The sequence below is a fragment of the Pseudochaenichthys georgianus genome, chromosome 9 (assembly GCF_902827115.2).
Source record: "Pseudochaenichthys georgianus chromosome 9, fPseGeo1.2, whole genome shotgun sequence".
Classification (NCBI taxonomy): Eukaryota; Metazoa; Chordata; class Actinopteri; order Perciformes; family Channichthyidae; genus Pseudochaenichthys; species Pseudochaenichthys georgianus.
This window is the reverse complement of record NC_047511.1, coordinates 35185696-35202363: the sequence shown is the minus strand read 5'-3', so window position 1 is coordinate 35202363 and position 16668 is coordinate 35185696. Positions and strand designations below refer to the sequence as shown.

Sequence of the window (16668 nt, the reverse complement as noted above, 5' to 3'; positions counted from 1 at the left end):
TTCCATTAAGAATAATGTTTTCATTGAAGGAGGTTATCTTGAAAAGTGCCTTCTGTACAGTATTAAATGCCAATGCTGTCAGGCAGCACAGTGGTATACTTTACTTCCTTAAAAAAATGAGGCAGGCTTGAAAGCACATATTTTACATTACTCATTAATGGCTCATATATTAGATATATATGATTTAAGATATAAACAACAGTCCACCCAATGCATATTTAGTTTGGCAATGTTTAAAACACATGTCCAAACCCTGAGCATGGCACACAATGTGTTCCTTCCCTTCACTTAACTAAAGCTCTACTGAGCCCCTGGTGTACAGCAAAGTGCCCTGACAATCGGCTCAATGCCCTGGCCAATCACAGGGACACGTGACCTTCTAATCCCTCTCTGTGTGAAGGGGTAAGAGTTTGTTGTCAATGTTGGTTTTGTGAATCAGCACACAAAATCTCAAATGATTTGTGAAGAGGGAGAGGTATCAAGAGAATAAGAGAAACAAAAGCTGCGCAGGCCAGATTGTGTGGGTGTCGGTGTGTGTGTGTGTAATAAAAAGACAGAGAAAGGAGGAAGACCATGCTTTGGCTTAGGCATTTGTGTGAGTTTCTGTGCTACTGCATACGTGCGGGCGCGTGCGTGCGTGTGTGTGTGTGTGTGTGTGTGTGTGTGTGTGTGTGTGTGTGTGTGTGTGTGTGTGTGTGTGTGTGTGTGTGTGTGTGTTTGTACAGGGTCTCTGAGATTACAGAGCTTGGCTGACAGAGTCCTCTGTGTGTAATCGTGGGTCCACATGCGAGCGCTCACCTTCCTCTGAGCGGATTAACCTAACGCTAAATCCCAAGAGAGCAACAGGCCAGACAGGCCACACAGAACAACTTCATTGACGATGGGCAGAAGAGGGAAGGCCATGTGTAAAATCTATATACAGTTTTACATATTTTTCAAGAGTAAACAACTCATATAAAATAAAGATGATTAAAAAAAAAGTGATGGGACAATACACAGGAGACTATATCTTATTCAAATAAAATGTACCTCAAAGGTTGCATATAACTTAAAGTCATGTAGGCTGCATATTTATTTTTAAATACTAACTGTGAAACGCAATAACGCATTAAGTGACTGAGAGAATGCAGTACGCTTTTTACAAAGCCACAAATTAGATTGATAAACTGTAGTAGGCAGCAACACTTTATCACTTTAAAAATGTACTTTGCATAATAAATATCTCAATAACAGACTATTTCAAATGTAACCATTTTTTTAAATCCCAAAATGTGCAGTGAAACTTGTATTTATTTAGATAAAAAATGCCACTACTGTATCTCAACATTCATAGCATCTTTAACTGTTCAAATAGATTGTATTGTTTCAGTTACAAATAATTGCTCTTTAACTTTATAACAAAATCAGAAGCATATGGGTAAAGATAATGACTTTTATGTTTGTATTAATGAACGTAAGTTAAATGCACACAGCCTAGTCAGTTCAACCATATTCTAAAATATAATAAAGTGTGATGGAGAAATGTGTGCACATTTGATCAGTGGGCCTTATTCAAATACTTAAAGAATAAAACAAATAAATCCAATTAGATATCTTAAGCTGCAACCTGTGAAAGTTGCCACAGGTTAATTATGGTGTCATTATTAATGCTCTAACTGCAACAGGTTCAATTGAGCCACACAAGACATAACTTAACTGTAAAAATATGCAATTCTCACTTTATTAAAACAAGTTGAAACAATGTCAGTCATAAATTCAAAGAGAAGAAATTATAATTAAGTCTGAACGTGTCAAACCTTTTATAAAACACTACTTTAGTGTTTACTGTGTCTCTTGTCTGTGTGAACTAACGTTAAAATAAGTCTGGAAAACTGTGTTCTCCTGTATTGTACTTTGGAAATGATTCATATTTACATCATTCAGTCATTTTTTTATGTTTTTATGAAAGTTTGCTATGCAAGTTATCCTGATTTCCATGCATAATAATATGATAATGTTGATAATGACTGCTACTCAGATTAGTAGTTTAAACCACTGATGACTTTTTTTTTGCATATTCACAAAGTAAGGCCATTATATGTACAGTGAGTTACACTGCATACTGTTGCTTTAATTAAGCTAATTATCTGACAATTAAAAACATTTGAACTGCATGTAATTTTCTTTTTTTAAAGATTCTTTTTTATTTATTATATTATTTTGTAAAATTGAAAACATCAAGTTGATTAAACACTACATTTTAAAGTGAAAATGTAACTTTTAATATGCCACCAAAAGCGCAGTATGGTTTAACATAGTTGTATCATACATTAAGGAGGGCAGCGTATTCAGTAGCTGTGGCTGTGCGCCTGCATGTGGACATGCGAAAGCTACACAAGGTCGACAAAACAGTACCACTACCTAAAACACGAGACAGTCCTTAATTCTCCTAATAGATCATAAACAGCTATTTGATGTCAGGCTGTAGTTATATGACAGAGTTGTCACCGCCATAAGTCGATCAGGGTCACAACCAATCAATAAACGCAGTTACTGTACTTTGTTGTTGAGGAAGCGCGCATCAAAATAGACCCTCAAGTTTCGCTCGGGAAGAATAAAAATACAGATCATATGACGCAACGTGTCTCCTTGATGTTTGTGAGTGAGTGTGAGCGCGGTACTTACTTTATTTCGCGTGAAATCTTGTCGGGGTGAAGTGAAAGATTCAAGCGGTCCGCCGCTTGTTGGGTCCGGCCGGTTGACAGGAAGGCTGAAGCTGCTGCTCGGTGGTGACGGACTTTCGCCAAGACGCACTTAAAATCCAGGAGCGCAACTTAGCTGAGGACGTCGCCGGGAGGAAAAAAAAAGTAACCTACAGTACGTGGTAGGAGTCTCTATAATGTCAGAGACAACTGCTCTCTCTCTCTCTCTCTCTCTCTCTCTCTCTCTCTCTCTCTCTCTCTCTCTCTCTCTCTCTCTCTCTCTCTCTCTCTCCCTCGCCCTCTCTCTCTCTCCCTCGCTCTCTCTCTGATCGGGCAGTGTCTGCTCAGGAGGCGCTGAGGGCTGCTCTCTCTCCGCGAGGTGCCGGTGAGCGGAGATGGACCTGGTGGAGCGGTGGTGGAGCCGTGGAGGTGGAGTACTGCTGGACGTCTGGAGCCTTATGGTGATCGCTGGTTCTGTTCCTTCGAGAAACCCTGGCCGAGTATTTCCCCCAAACCCTTTCCTCTCCCAGCGCGAAGAGAAATAATCGATTTATTTCCTCTTTTTTTGACTCCTGAAAGGGGGCGGGCTCACATGTTCCCAACTCTACTTTAATGAACGAGCTCGTATTGCTTTATTATCGCGCCAGCCCCGATAGGGTGGACGCACAATTAAGCGCTCCGAGGACCACTAGAGGAAGATCATGAGGAATGCTTAAACTAATGATCCAACGGAGGGCACGTTAAGCATCTTTAGCAGACTTCGAAAGCTAAATCCAGCCGGTAAAGTTCATGTTTTTGCTGTGGCCTTTTGTTTCAAGCATGCACACAAGAACAACCCAGAAAAGGCAAGTCTCTTTAATCAAGAAACTGGTAGAAAGAACATGAAACAGTTTGCAAAATGAATTATCCACTCCAAGCTTATTTGAAGGTAAAAACCTGTTTTAAATATATTGTTAAAAGTAGATTCAACTAATTTATTTTGTCCAATAAACCATACATAATCCCACCATTTAGTTCTAAACTGATTTCTTCCACGCCTGAGGAACATAAATGCTGCCTTCTTTCTCAGTCACTTACAAACGTTCCCCCTCCTGCGAGCCGCCAATCATTCTCCAGGACCCAGCTATCTCCTCCAGATAAGCACTGACACAGACAGTAAGCATGGGGGAATTACCAAGCCTTTATCCATCCAACCAAATGATTTCAAAACATCCACTCTATTAGTGTGAAGATAACAATTAGAACAGCAAGTTTGCCACTTCAGATAAGACACAGACAGGCAGTCTGTACAGAGATGTTTCCCATGATACGCCTTGTAATACTGTGCTTCTTTTATACTCGCATTATATGGGTGTAGTATCAGTTTAAAGAAAGGTTGTATTGAATGGAGCCTGTTATACTGAAATACATAATCAGATCTCACTTTAGTTTTTTTATCAACCCATCCTCAGAAACAGAATCAACTGGGTTTTGATTTACATAGAGCTTTGAAGGGTTTTTTGGATGGTCAACGTTTAAAATAGAGTTAGGATCTTTGATCATTTCCACACTAAAAACATTCAAGATGTTGAAAAAAATGGCTATATTTGTTTGGACTTTTAATGATATCCTCACTATAATTGTATATTGAATCATCCTATCTTACTAGAGAACATGTAAATGTCCAACTTCTGAACTTGTATCCAAATGCAGACAAACAACAAATATTACCCTTATAAGCTTATAGCTTTGCAGAACATGCCTCTCACTAGACTGCGTGAAGTGTAAGTGGACACCAAGCAGCATCCTAATCTTTCCCTTCCTTTGAAGTTCACCTGTGAAGCATAAGCCATGTATGCAGCCAGTCACCCTGTCAGTCAGGGTAGGAAATGGCAGGACATGAAATCAGTTAATAAATAAATCAAGCTAATTTTGTTGACGGCCGGACATTACAGCCTGTAACTGAACCCGCTGGTGTCTGATGACCTGGAATACCACCTTCACATCACCTGACCCTTTAATCTTTAATAGCATTTCCTCTGGCCCCCAGACCTCCATAATAATCAATAAGGTGTAGTATGTTAGACACATAGGTTCATAAATGCAACATGACAGATATCAATGGCATCACATATTGCCTCGTGTGAAACATACAGATTTGACAACTACAATAGACAAATCCTCAGTTGCGCACATGCGACAATTGCATTAAATATGTCACCTATGAGTGTCTGGATAATTGTACATACCACGTTCAATGTTCCTTCTTTTGCCGTCTCGCGAGCCCTCAGTCCTGAAGCTTTCTTTGCTGTCTGTCAGTGGTTCATTAGATAGGTCCTTTCAGTGTTCACAATGCTTGAGGTTGTCTTAGGTTGGCACCTGTGAGGAGAAGTAACATAGGGAAGTGTGAGGAGGGGAGAGAGAACCTGCCAGTGAAATGGTAATTGTTTGCATGCACCTTGCACATAGTGAGCAGGATCCTTGTTAACATCTATGTGTGTGTGTGTGTGTGTGTGTGTGTGTGTGTGTGTGTGTGTGTGTGTGTGTGTGTGTGTGTGTGTGTGTGTGTGTGTGTGTGTGTGTGTGTGTGTGTGTGTGTGTGTGTGTGTGTGTGTGTGTGTGTGTGTGTGTGTGTGTGTGTGTGTGTGTGTGTGTGTGTGTGTGTGTGTGTATGTTTAAGGTCCATATGAAGAACAGTGAAATAAATGGGGGGGAATAGACTGAATATATATGAATGTTAAAGAAAAAAATCATTAAACGAGGCAAACACTTGGTTCATGCATATTCATAAATGGCTGTCTGACTTGTCTGCAGGGATAAACTTATGGTGAAGGCATGCTTACAGCCTCGTTTTATTCTCACACATTTAATGCAAAGTAGGGAAGACCTTATGTATATTTTGCTCTTGAGACTACCAAGTGGGGGTCTTTGGATACATTTGAATATGATAGAAAAAAACTCAAAGCATTATAGCCAGATCATTGTAACATTTTATAATGTTGTTCAGAGTAAGTCACATTATGCCTTTTACACTTAATACATTTAGAGTGAGGTAACCAATAAGTGTGTGCAAGCATAGTGCATTGTAACTTAAATATCTGTAGAGTTATAATTGTAAGTTAAATATTGTAAGTGAAATATTTGCTGCTTTTGTGTTTGTGAATCTAAATTATGTTATGTTTAATTAAAACAGACTAGATTATTAGTTTATTTAGTTTTTTTTTTTTTTTTGTCTGAAACTTTCCATGTTCAACTCATCATTAGTCACTCACTACTACTCTTAGAACATGCAAACCCAAACTTGTGTACTGGTGTGTGTGTGTGTGTGTGTGTGTGTGTGTATGTGTGTATGTGTGTGTGTGTGTGTGTGTGTGTGTGTGTGTGTGTGTGTGTGTGTGTGTGTGTGTGTGTGTGTGTGTGTGTGTGTGTGTGTGTGTGTGTGTGTGTGTGTGTGTGTGTGTGTGTGTGTGTGTGTGTTTGTGTTCAAGTGTGAGTCTCATCAAAGCCTGATGTAGAAAAATCAACAGTTTGCCAAAACAATTATGTCATTTCAAATATGTCACATTGTGTATACACACACTTTAGGCGTTTGGGTAAATGCAATTTTGTGAGGTTTGGCATCAGCTGTGTATAAAAAGGGAAGAGGGGAAACTGCGACTGCATGTTAAGTCAAACACATAAGTGCGGTTTGCTGATATTGATCTTGCTTGGATTGTTTCTTAAGCCTCTGCTGGCAGTCACTTCACAGTGTGTGTCATACGCATACACACACACATGTAAAAAAGCTCGCCTGAAAATGTGGTTTTTTGTAACGGAAGGAGAAAGAAAGGAATGCCTCTCAAGCAACAGATAAACACTAACACATTTCCAGGGCAAACAGGAACAGCCCGGGCTCAGTGCAATCTGTTGTCGATCACGCTCACGTGAAAACACAATCTGCCTGTCACAGTAGATGATGTTGTCAAGCACTCTGCATCACTGCTCCTGAGAATTAGCCAGCTATAACAGAAGCACTACGAGACACATGGATTGCTTGTTGTGTGTCAGACATGTTTGAGGGATGCTTCCATCTTCTATCTGGTATTTACTGCTTTCAGTCATTCTTTCTGTGTTGGTTCCCTAATGGATTTGAGAGACATTTGGTGTTCTGACACTAGATTGATGCGACATGATGTGACGACCAAGTTTCTCGGGGGTTACAGATAGACCTGCAGGCCAATTTAACTCACAGGCTCAGCTGGGGATCTATGGATCAGTGTGTGTGTGTGTGTGTGTGTGTGTGTGTGTGTGTGTGTGTGTGTGTGTGTGTGTGTGTGTGTGTGTGTGTGTGTGTGTGTGTGTGTGTGTGTGTGTGTGTGTGTGTGTGTGTGTGTGTGTGTGTATTCATGCGTCTTCCTGAATCATTTTAAGACTGATGTCTTATTACATTGTGCTGATATTAAATTGTGATATTGTAAATAAATACATATAATTATTTTATATTACATTACTATTGTCAGACTGGAAGAGCATTTGAAGGCGTTACAAATGTCATGCCTCATTCATTTGCTGTTTATATTAAGTTGTGAACACTGGGGAAACCTAAGGAAATAAATTAGTCATTTCCAAAAGTAACATATAATGTGTAATATCAGCACTGTGAAACACCTTCTGGTTTATTTATGACACAAACATATTATTGTTGAATAAAATATGAATTTAATCGGCATCATCTTACATATATTAACATATGACATCCATAATGTACAGGACTTGATCCGCCAGCACATCTGGGTTCTGTTCTCAGGGAAAACAGAGCTACTTTAGAAGTAATCTCACACTTTGTAGGAGAGATGTGAGACATGTCCCTGCCGATCCCTGCTTGGTCTACGTGTAAGTCATCAAAAGTGTTATATTACACCAGTTTCAGAGATCCTTGTTAATAAGGTTTATAATGAAACTCAGAGGGCAATATCATCAGTAATTATAGTTGCAGGAATTATACCACTGTACAGTATAATTACGGAAGGAAAGGTGAGAAAATCTTGTTTTAATTAACTGAAATCATTTGTCCTCATATTACAAAATATATAAAACAAAGGAATTCAGGATTCTGGGGAAGTATTTATTTGTACAGTCAAATTAGCTTTAGTAATATAAAGGTGAAGTTCCCTTTCTAAACTTTGATTGCCTTAATATCACCTTGATTATTATACCACTGAAAACAGTTTATCTGTATATGTCTTCCAAACCATATATTTTTAGAAAAATAGTTGTAATGTAAATATAGTATTTATGGATATGTTATGCCAATAAGTTACCTTTTAAATTGCTTTAAATTATCAAGTCTTGAATAAAAGCTTATTAAACAGAGCCATTTCATTTCTTTTCATCTGTATAACTTTAAACAATCTAAATTAAATCACTCAGAAATTAATACATTTCTGATCTGGATATTTAGTGATCCCACATTTCTCATAAACCAGACGCCACCTCGGTAGTTTTAAATGTTACTGCTTTGGTCGGCTAAGAGAAAAAGCGAAGGAAAAGAGTTATGTCTACTTATCATTAGCTGCCGTTTTATAATGGTATGACTCATTTTTCACTGAAAGCATGCAGTGCCTTATTTTCAATAAGCATTTGTCTGTGTGGTTTGGCCATTAAACTGAGTCTGGCCAGCAGTAAATTCACTGTTCCATTTCATATATTTCCTTGCCCTTATAGTTCAGTTTAAGAACAGTTGAATCTAACCATACAGAACTGACTCAATGCAATAACAACAAATCTGAAGGCCTCTGACATTCTTATAGCCACATAAGGACCCCTCACCGAGCGGAGTCAAACGAGAGACAGCGCTGGTGATTTGCATGTGTCGTGTTTAACCAACAGTATTCTGTCTGTACACCTTGTATGCATTATGGATGAGGCACAAGCTGAACAACAAGCCCTCCCTTTGTTCTGCCTGATGCTCCTGTTACATCATAGGAAAAGCCCCATAGTCCTGTGACTGCCCTGACTGCTGAGATGCCGCTGGCCACGCTGTTGATCAGACCTGTTGCTTTTTCTTGCATGTTCTACTGTCATGCCTATGTGAATATCTAGACACACACACTGTGACTTACAGTGGTGCCTACTAAGAAAATTCACATGTGTTTGATTTATATTAATCTTCAAAATGTAACGAATACACATGCCATCAATTAAATGTAATTAATGATAATGAATTATTCCCACAAGACACATTTTCAAATAACATTTTGATAGTTAAAGGGAAAAGCAGCTGTTGACTACATATTGCCTATTATTTGATTACTGGCTTAAAATCTGCTGATCAATTAGCTTGATTAAACTGTCAAAACTGCTTGCTAATTATAAAATCAAAATGCTGTAATATCATATATGTCATACATGTATATGTGACAGGTGCCATCCGTGTGCCACCTGCTACATATGAAGGGCACATTTTGCCTGTCAAGGTGCATTCAGGGCACCTCCACATTACGCTGCTGTGTAATTAAATGTGCTGCCTGCAGGGGAGCTCTGCATCCTTCCCAGCACAGAACAATCTGGTGTACCACACGGGTTAACTGCAGGTATCCCCCATGCAAAGTTTAACCAGTATTTATTTTTACTCAATGTTATCGTTATTCAGGGGATACCATAATAACATTTTCATTTAGAAGAATCATCTAAAGATTTAAGAATATTAATTTTAATTGAACAGAAATTCCAAATTTCTTATAATTATTCCTTATGCAAACATTTAAATTACTGTTATTTCAATGTTCTTCCTTTTTATACCAATCCCTGACTCCCCTCTCCTCATCCTGTGTGTTCTCCAGACTCTAGTGTAATTGTTCCTCCTTTTGAATGGTTGAACACTTAGGCTCTGAACTGCTCCAACACAGGCACAGTTCTCACATTGTTCTCACTGCCCTTCTCTAATTGTGCCCATAAAGGGGAGATGCCAATGTTAGATTGTATTTATCTCTGTCCAAAGGGGTGTCCTCTGGTGTTTCATGAAGTGATGCAAAAGGTGTGACTGAAACATAACTAGTATATAATAATGCAGAAATAAAATAGATCAAAATGTGAAATTTAAAATGACAATAAGCGCTGTCACGATTTGAGATTTTAAGACCAGAATTAATAGACCACAATAGCAATATCCCCTCTCTTTCTATATCAATCAAAAATAAAAAGCAGTTTGTTGACCATTTCCTGTAGAATTCAAACAGATAGTTCTCCAAACTTTAGAAATAGTTGTTTTTAAAATAAAACCACCATATTTCCTTAACCAAATCTTAATTTCAGACTATGTTAAATGTAGTGTGATCTCAGTGATTTCAGATCATGATTTGGAGTATATACCTGTGTAGGTCATCTTATGATCACCATTTTACTGGAAATGTGTTAGACTGACAGTAGTCTAACAAATGTGCTGTAATACATACAGATACGGCATTAAAGCCTACAGTCATCACTGTTTCCAATTCCCATAGTAACCATTACACAGCAGAAGTCCGTCCTGCAGCTGTTGACCTCAGCCAATTCCCTTGACAATTAAAGATCACTCAGCATGGCTATGCAACTTCTCCCACACTCTCTACAAGCAGCTGATAGCATCTCAATGTGAGGAAAAGAAAGTGGAGCGGAATATAATGTGTGTCTAAATGAGGGTTTCCCAGCTCTGATGTGTGATAGCGCGTCCTAGCGACCATCGGCGCAGGCCCGTGTTACACGGTGGAGCGCGGCAGACGAGCAGCGGCGTCTAAAGCTCTTTGTGCCTGCAGGATCACCCCAACTCATTCTTATTCAGACATGATCAGAGGGGAGGCAGGCAACTGAGATTAGCTGCAGATCAAAGGAGCTGCCTCGCGCCAGCACTCGTGTTTTGTAGATTTAGGCGGCCCTGGCGCACAGGCGTTGCATAGTGGCGGCAGAGCGTCATACTGTTTTCTGGCCTCGGCAGTGCTCATGGGGGTAGATGGAAAGAGAGTGTTTATACAGGAGGTTGGACTACTGCTGGAAATCTTCGAACATTAAATAATAGGGATAATGGAGGAGAATGAAAAGGAAAAATAAGAGAAAGTCACTATGCCATACTGTCACCCATTAGAGTGAAACTAACTTGCACTTTCATGCCATCCCATTCACTTCCATACTGTATGTGTAATACGTCTTGATAATTTGTTTTAAAATGTAATACACCTTTTATTATTAAATACTTAGGTAACTCAAGAGAATCTGGATCAGTACAGCCAACTAAATAACTATGGAAACGTTTGCCCTAACTTCTGCTATGCTTCTGTCAGCAACTGTTACAGAATAAATAAACAGCAAATTACTCACACTGTATCTTAATAATCCTATTCATTTACACAAAAACACCAGTGGAAACATCAAATACAAATATATTTTACTCAAAGTTAAACAGACTGAAACAGGAAGTAACCACTAATCTTCATGTCTTTAATACATTTAAGCCATTTTCAACATTCATGTTAAGGCCTTGAATAACATTTGATTTAATCTTTATTCACATTTCAGTGAAGATAAAGAAACGTCGCTCTGCTTTTCATACTGCACAAAGAACAGCAACAATGAAACTAATAGCAGAGTGTGAAGGTGAAGTGACAGGATGAGAAGAGTTTCAAAGGCAGAGAAGCAACTGCGTAAGAGCGCTCGCCACCCTACAGAGAGGGAAAACAACGCGTTTCCTCAACTCGGCTGACCATCAAAGCCGTGGAATTCAGGGGCAGAAAAACTAATATGTGAAGACTAAGCGGTTCCTGTAAACTGGGTCGAAGTTTTTCAAGTCCTGCCTCTTTGGGTTAATAGCAAGAGGACAAGTAACTCTTCATGAAAAAAGGGACACAAGTGAATGTCCACTTGTACAATATACATTTTTATACAATATTCTATTTTAGCTTGTTAAGGGTTTTATTTCCATTGCTACCATAGTTAATAGTAGCATATTGTACAGTATCTCAAGTCAGAAATAAAATGTACTCGAAATACGAGGATATCAAATTCAGGAACAATATTACTTCTCTTATTTGATCCAAAACCTATGGTGAAATCAAAAGTTGAAGGAAAATGTCCAACGGAGGCTTTCACCACTCATTAAAATCAAACAAAGCCTTTGCTCTAGTATGAAATTCCATTTGGTTGTTTTGGGACGAGTGCCCAGTAGAGCCCCTTTCTAATGTCTCCATTCGGTTAGGGATAAACACCTCTTTGTTCTTTTAATATGACAAAAAGTTTACTCCTTTGTTTCAAAAGTTTGCCCAATATGTCTTACTTAAACTCCAAACTGTGAGAAACATATTGCTACTGAAGTGTGTCTTAGCCACTTAGGTAGCTACCTTGAGGGAATGAGTCATTTCTAAAGCAAACAGCATGTTAAGGCTATGCTCTTTTCTCTCGCTGATAATTCCAGATTGTGCAATGAGTTCTAAGCAATTACCCTTAAAAGTACCGGTAACATAAACTGACTGTGAAGAATTAGAAGCAGGGAAACAACACAATATAAAGTTTCACTTAAGTGCCTGAAAACATTTGTCTTGCATGAAAGAAATAAAAATGTAGACTTTTAAAACTTAAACACACAGGAGCCTTAATAGGCTATTCCCCAAGTGCTCCACGGAGGTGATTGGCAACAGCTGAGCCCTGACTCCTCCTTCAGCAGATTTAGAGCTTCTCTGGGGGCTTGTTGTCAAGAGCAGGAACAAGTCTAAGTAAATAACAATTAAGAGTATCTTTTTGCCTAGTTCACACTGTTTTTTTTCATATTGGATCACATGACAAAGACAGCATTCACTAAATCCAGCAAGGCTATAATGTAACAATTAGGAAACAGTGTAGGATTGTGAAATTGAGCAGCTCACATATCAAAATTAAGGCTTAATCTGTTTAACATGTCACGACCCAACTGTGAATGTTTTGAAATCTTGGCAGAGACAGGTTTTCCACCAGCAGAATCAGATCCAGAGGAGAGGGGGAAAGGAAGGGAATAGTGTGCTGTGAAAACTCACCCGTGCCGTTCCTCTGCTTCCCCAGGAAGTTACACCCCGCAGCACCAGCTAAGGCCCAGCTTAACTCAAAAGTTCAAAAGTTTTAAAAAAGAAAGGAAAACTAAAGAGATAGTTGACCAAAGAAATACAAAAATATACCAACAAATGGCTTCAAATTAATGTCCTGCATGTGATAAAGCCAGACCAGCTGGCTTTGAATAGAAACCCCGATTTGGGTTGTGTGTTTCCAACGATCTCCGTCTGAACTGAAACCAGGTCCGGTGCTGCCTAACCACCCCCCCACCCCCCCACCACCCCTACACCCCACTGTCCCAGCTGAATCCACCTGCCCCCATCACTCATGGGTAAATTTAGCCTTCTGAGGGATCAGTGACACCCCCCCCCCCCACACTCCCCTTCCAAGCAAACACACATACACACCCCATATCTTTGTCAGCACTGGCATATATGCCGGGGATTATTGCCCCCCCAAAGAATGCCACCGTCTTCACAGTGGCAAAAAAAGATTCCCCTCCCCTTTTTACCCCCTTCACACATCCACAACTTGAAACTGTTCAGATGACATTCATCTTTTAAAACAGATCCGCAACAGTGTGTTTCCTTAACCTTTCTGTATACATCTGACAGAAAATGACTGTATTAAATGACCCGGATCTTTAGCCCTTGTAAAACAGTGGATTTCCGCTTAGGAGCTCATTTACAATGTTATTATTTCTGTAATTTGATGACCTTGCAAAACCTATTAAATAAACTTTGCTGTACAAATACCGTTTCACCACTTTTATAACAAGCAACAGTGTAATCTATGTGAATCATAAATAAATTACTCAACAGAAGAGATTAGCCGACATTGATAGCATCTTCTCCAATGTCTAAATACCAGGTGTAATGGTATACACCTATAATTTGGTAATTATAAACTCATTTACCCAAGTTTATCTATGACTACAATCCGCCTACAGTCTTGTTTTTTCAAAGAACCGCAATGCCCAGGAAATGTCATTTTTCCATTAATACCTGATAAAAATCATACATTTCCATCCAACAGAAAAGTTTTGAGTTTCCCTCTGCTGCTGGCATCCTGACTGTAAGCCATTTCTCCTTCTAAATGATACATTCAGTAGAATTTAAGTATCAACAAGCTTAAAGCATAATATCTGTTGTGACTGTTTTCACATTAGAGTTGTGTGGGGGTGGCACAGGGATAATTGTATTTTTGATCAAGTATTTTCCAGTCAAGGTTTTATACCTGATGCCAAAATCTAATGCAGATAATGACACTGAATCATACACACAAATGAGTGTTTTATGTATCCCTCTTAAATCAACCGATTTGTGAATGTGGAGAGTGATGAAATAAATGAAAGATGAGTAGATTATAGATTGGAAAATTCCCAGAAAATATCCAAAATAGGGAATCTGCGTCAGAAGAGATAAAACAGAGGTGTTCCCTTGACGATAGGTATTCAAACTCTTCTGACAGTGAAATATATTTTGTATTGATCCGGTTGTATTGTTTACATGTTTCTGGGCACAGGTAATCAACTCATCTTTTTGTTTTGGGAAATGTCTGTCGCCATGACAACCCGCTATACATTGAATGATCAGTGTCTGCCCAGTCTGGCATTTGTGATGACCTCATGGACAGGAATTCAGGGATGTCTTTGGGGGTTTGATGGATTTTGGTGGGAGTTAATTTAATTAGACATCCCAATAGCACAGAGGGATACTTGACTTGATCAAAGCTTAACCATGGTGACGTGATCTGTGTTGTGCCAGCTTGTTGTTCTCGATACAACCGAGAATTAGACACAATCATTTGCATGTACACACATATCCACAGTGTGCTGCTTTCATTTGTATTACCTTGTGTATTTTGACTAAAGACTTCCTCTGAATATACTGCTTTGCCAGTGAGAGGGCATTTTTAGCTCTGTCTGCCTTTTAATGGGGCTTGTGAAGGGACTTAAGGGATAGAGGACTAAAGGCTGGCTGTCTTTTTATGACTGTGGCACGGTCAAGAAGGGGAAAAACAGCGAGTCGCATGGCACTCTGTTGCACACTGTCGACCACAAGAAGCCGGCGTGGCAGCAGTACAGTCCGTTAACTTTAAGAGTACATCCTGTCCTAATCAAACGGAGACTGCTCAGTGCAAATACACTCTGTTTGATTTAGATGTATAAACTTTGTGTGGCCTATTTATATATGTGTGTGTTCATGAAAGTGTATTGTAATTATCAAATTCACTCATTAGTGCAAATGTGTGTGTTCTTGCGCATATTAGTGTGTGTCCGGAGGGTGAGGCCGTGTGTCCGTGCTGTGGCTCACAACACTTCGGGCTACGCCAACAGTTAAACAAAGTGTTATGTCAGCTGAGAGGTGACAGGCGCTCTACAGGAAACGTGGCACGGCATCTCCTCTGAAGACTCCTTTCACTCTGTTTTATGTCCTCTCTTTTTCTGTTGCTTTATCGTTAAATCATCAACAGAAAATTAAAGCAATTATTGTAACGAACCCACTGACAAGTTTATGGAACTGGGTGGATTTACGAGTGCTCCTGTAAGAACTCTACAGTAGTCCTAGGCAGCCCTACAGACCGACTTAAAGAGAAGGATTTTGAGAATCAATTGTAAAAAAAAAAGAAAACGTGCCATATTTTAGTTTTTTAAATGATAATGATGCAGAAAACCATGGTAGAAGTAATGCATGTGTGCGTGTGTAATCCAGAAGGATAATTTCTTCTTGTGCCTACAGTACACTGCATGGTGTGAGCTGACTTCAGCGTGTCTGCCCAGCCCTCTGCTCCACACAAGGTCGCTCTGTGTGTGTTCGGCCTCGGAGAATGAGGGGAGGCCACGGCGCACAATCACCACTAAGCACATACCTTTCTGCCCCACAGCCCCACCAGCCCAGACACAAACCCAGGGGCTGTATGTTTATCAAGCGTCTCAGGGCAAGACTGCTGATTTAGCACCACTGCTCAGGTCCCTTTAACCATCGTTTTCATCGCGAATCACTCTCAATGAAAAGGTTTTCGAGCGCTGAGTTTAAATCAGCACTCAAAATCTGATGCTTGGTAAATACCAGCTGAGGCCTTAACTCAACCCGGACCGCAGTAGATTAACGAGGGTTGACCGAACCGGTCCTCTGGAGCTCTATCCTGATGAGCTCTGTTGGTTTTATAAGAGGCCCCCTGTGACAGGATCTGATAAAACACAGCAGGAGGAGGGTTTGAAAGAGAGCTGGAGAGTACAAGAGAGAGAGAGAGATTGAGAGAGACAAGGACATAGGGAGATTGAGAGAGCCAGAGAGTGAGAGAGCAAGTCCACACCTCAATCCAAAAACAATATTTTGACTGAAACCTTACCCTCTCCATCTGGCTCTTTTGAAGGGTGGATTATGACTGGTGCCATGTCTAACTCTTTATCCCACACTGTTCCTTCTGTAAGTCCACTCTGACATTTTTTCCTAAAGGATAGTTGTACAGGAAATAAATGTAAGTCCTGTACCAGGAACTCAGAATGTAAATCACACAAACGTTGCGCATGTTTTAATTGAAGATCAAATTAACAGATGCGATAAATTAAATATTTGTAAAATAAATAATGAAATAGATTTACTGCGGTACTTTCTGAACTCAGAGATGTGAGTGGCAGTAGAATACAATACAATACACAATACAACTTTATTTATAAAGCACTTTAAACCTTCAGACCAAAGTGCTATACAGGCAAATAGATAAAACACAGCTCAGCTCACACACCATAAAACAAGTACAAGTAAAAACAAAAAACAATTTAAATGCAAAAAAGCAACACTCTAAAAGATGTTGAAACGCCAAATGTTAAAACGCTAAGGAGAAGAGGTGGGATTTAAGAAGCGATTTAACACAGAAGCTCTACTCATTACATTACATTGCATGTAATTTGTTAGACGTTTTTATCCAAAGCGACTTACATACATTCACTACTGTGGGCAATCCCCACAGGAGC

At 39.5% G+C, this 16668-nt stretch overlaps 1 protein-coding gene across 8 annotated transcripts in view; it reads right to left on the bottom strand.

Annotated features, from left to right (window-relative positions):
* Positions 1 to 12932, bottom strand: part of mef2cb (myocyte enhancer factor 2cb) — a 71207-nt gene extending 58275 nt beyond the window's left edge. For 7 of the 8 annotated variants that reach the window (XM_034090171.1, XM_034090174.1, XM_034090173.1 and 4 more), the window contains exons 1-2: positions 12677 to 12932; positions 4910 to 5039 (exon numbers count right to left, since the gene is read on the bottom strand). The gene's annotated coding sequence lies outside the window, so the exon portion shown is untranslated. Of the gene's footprint in view, positions 1 to 2664; positions 2914 to 4909; positions 5040 to 12676 lie in introns of those variants that run through there. The other variant, XM_034090172.2, reaches the window with a different exon arrangement.
* Positions 12933 to 16668: the final 3736 nt, after the last annotated feature.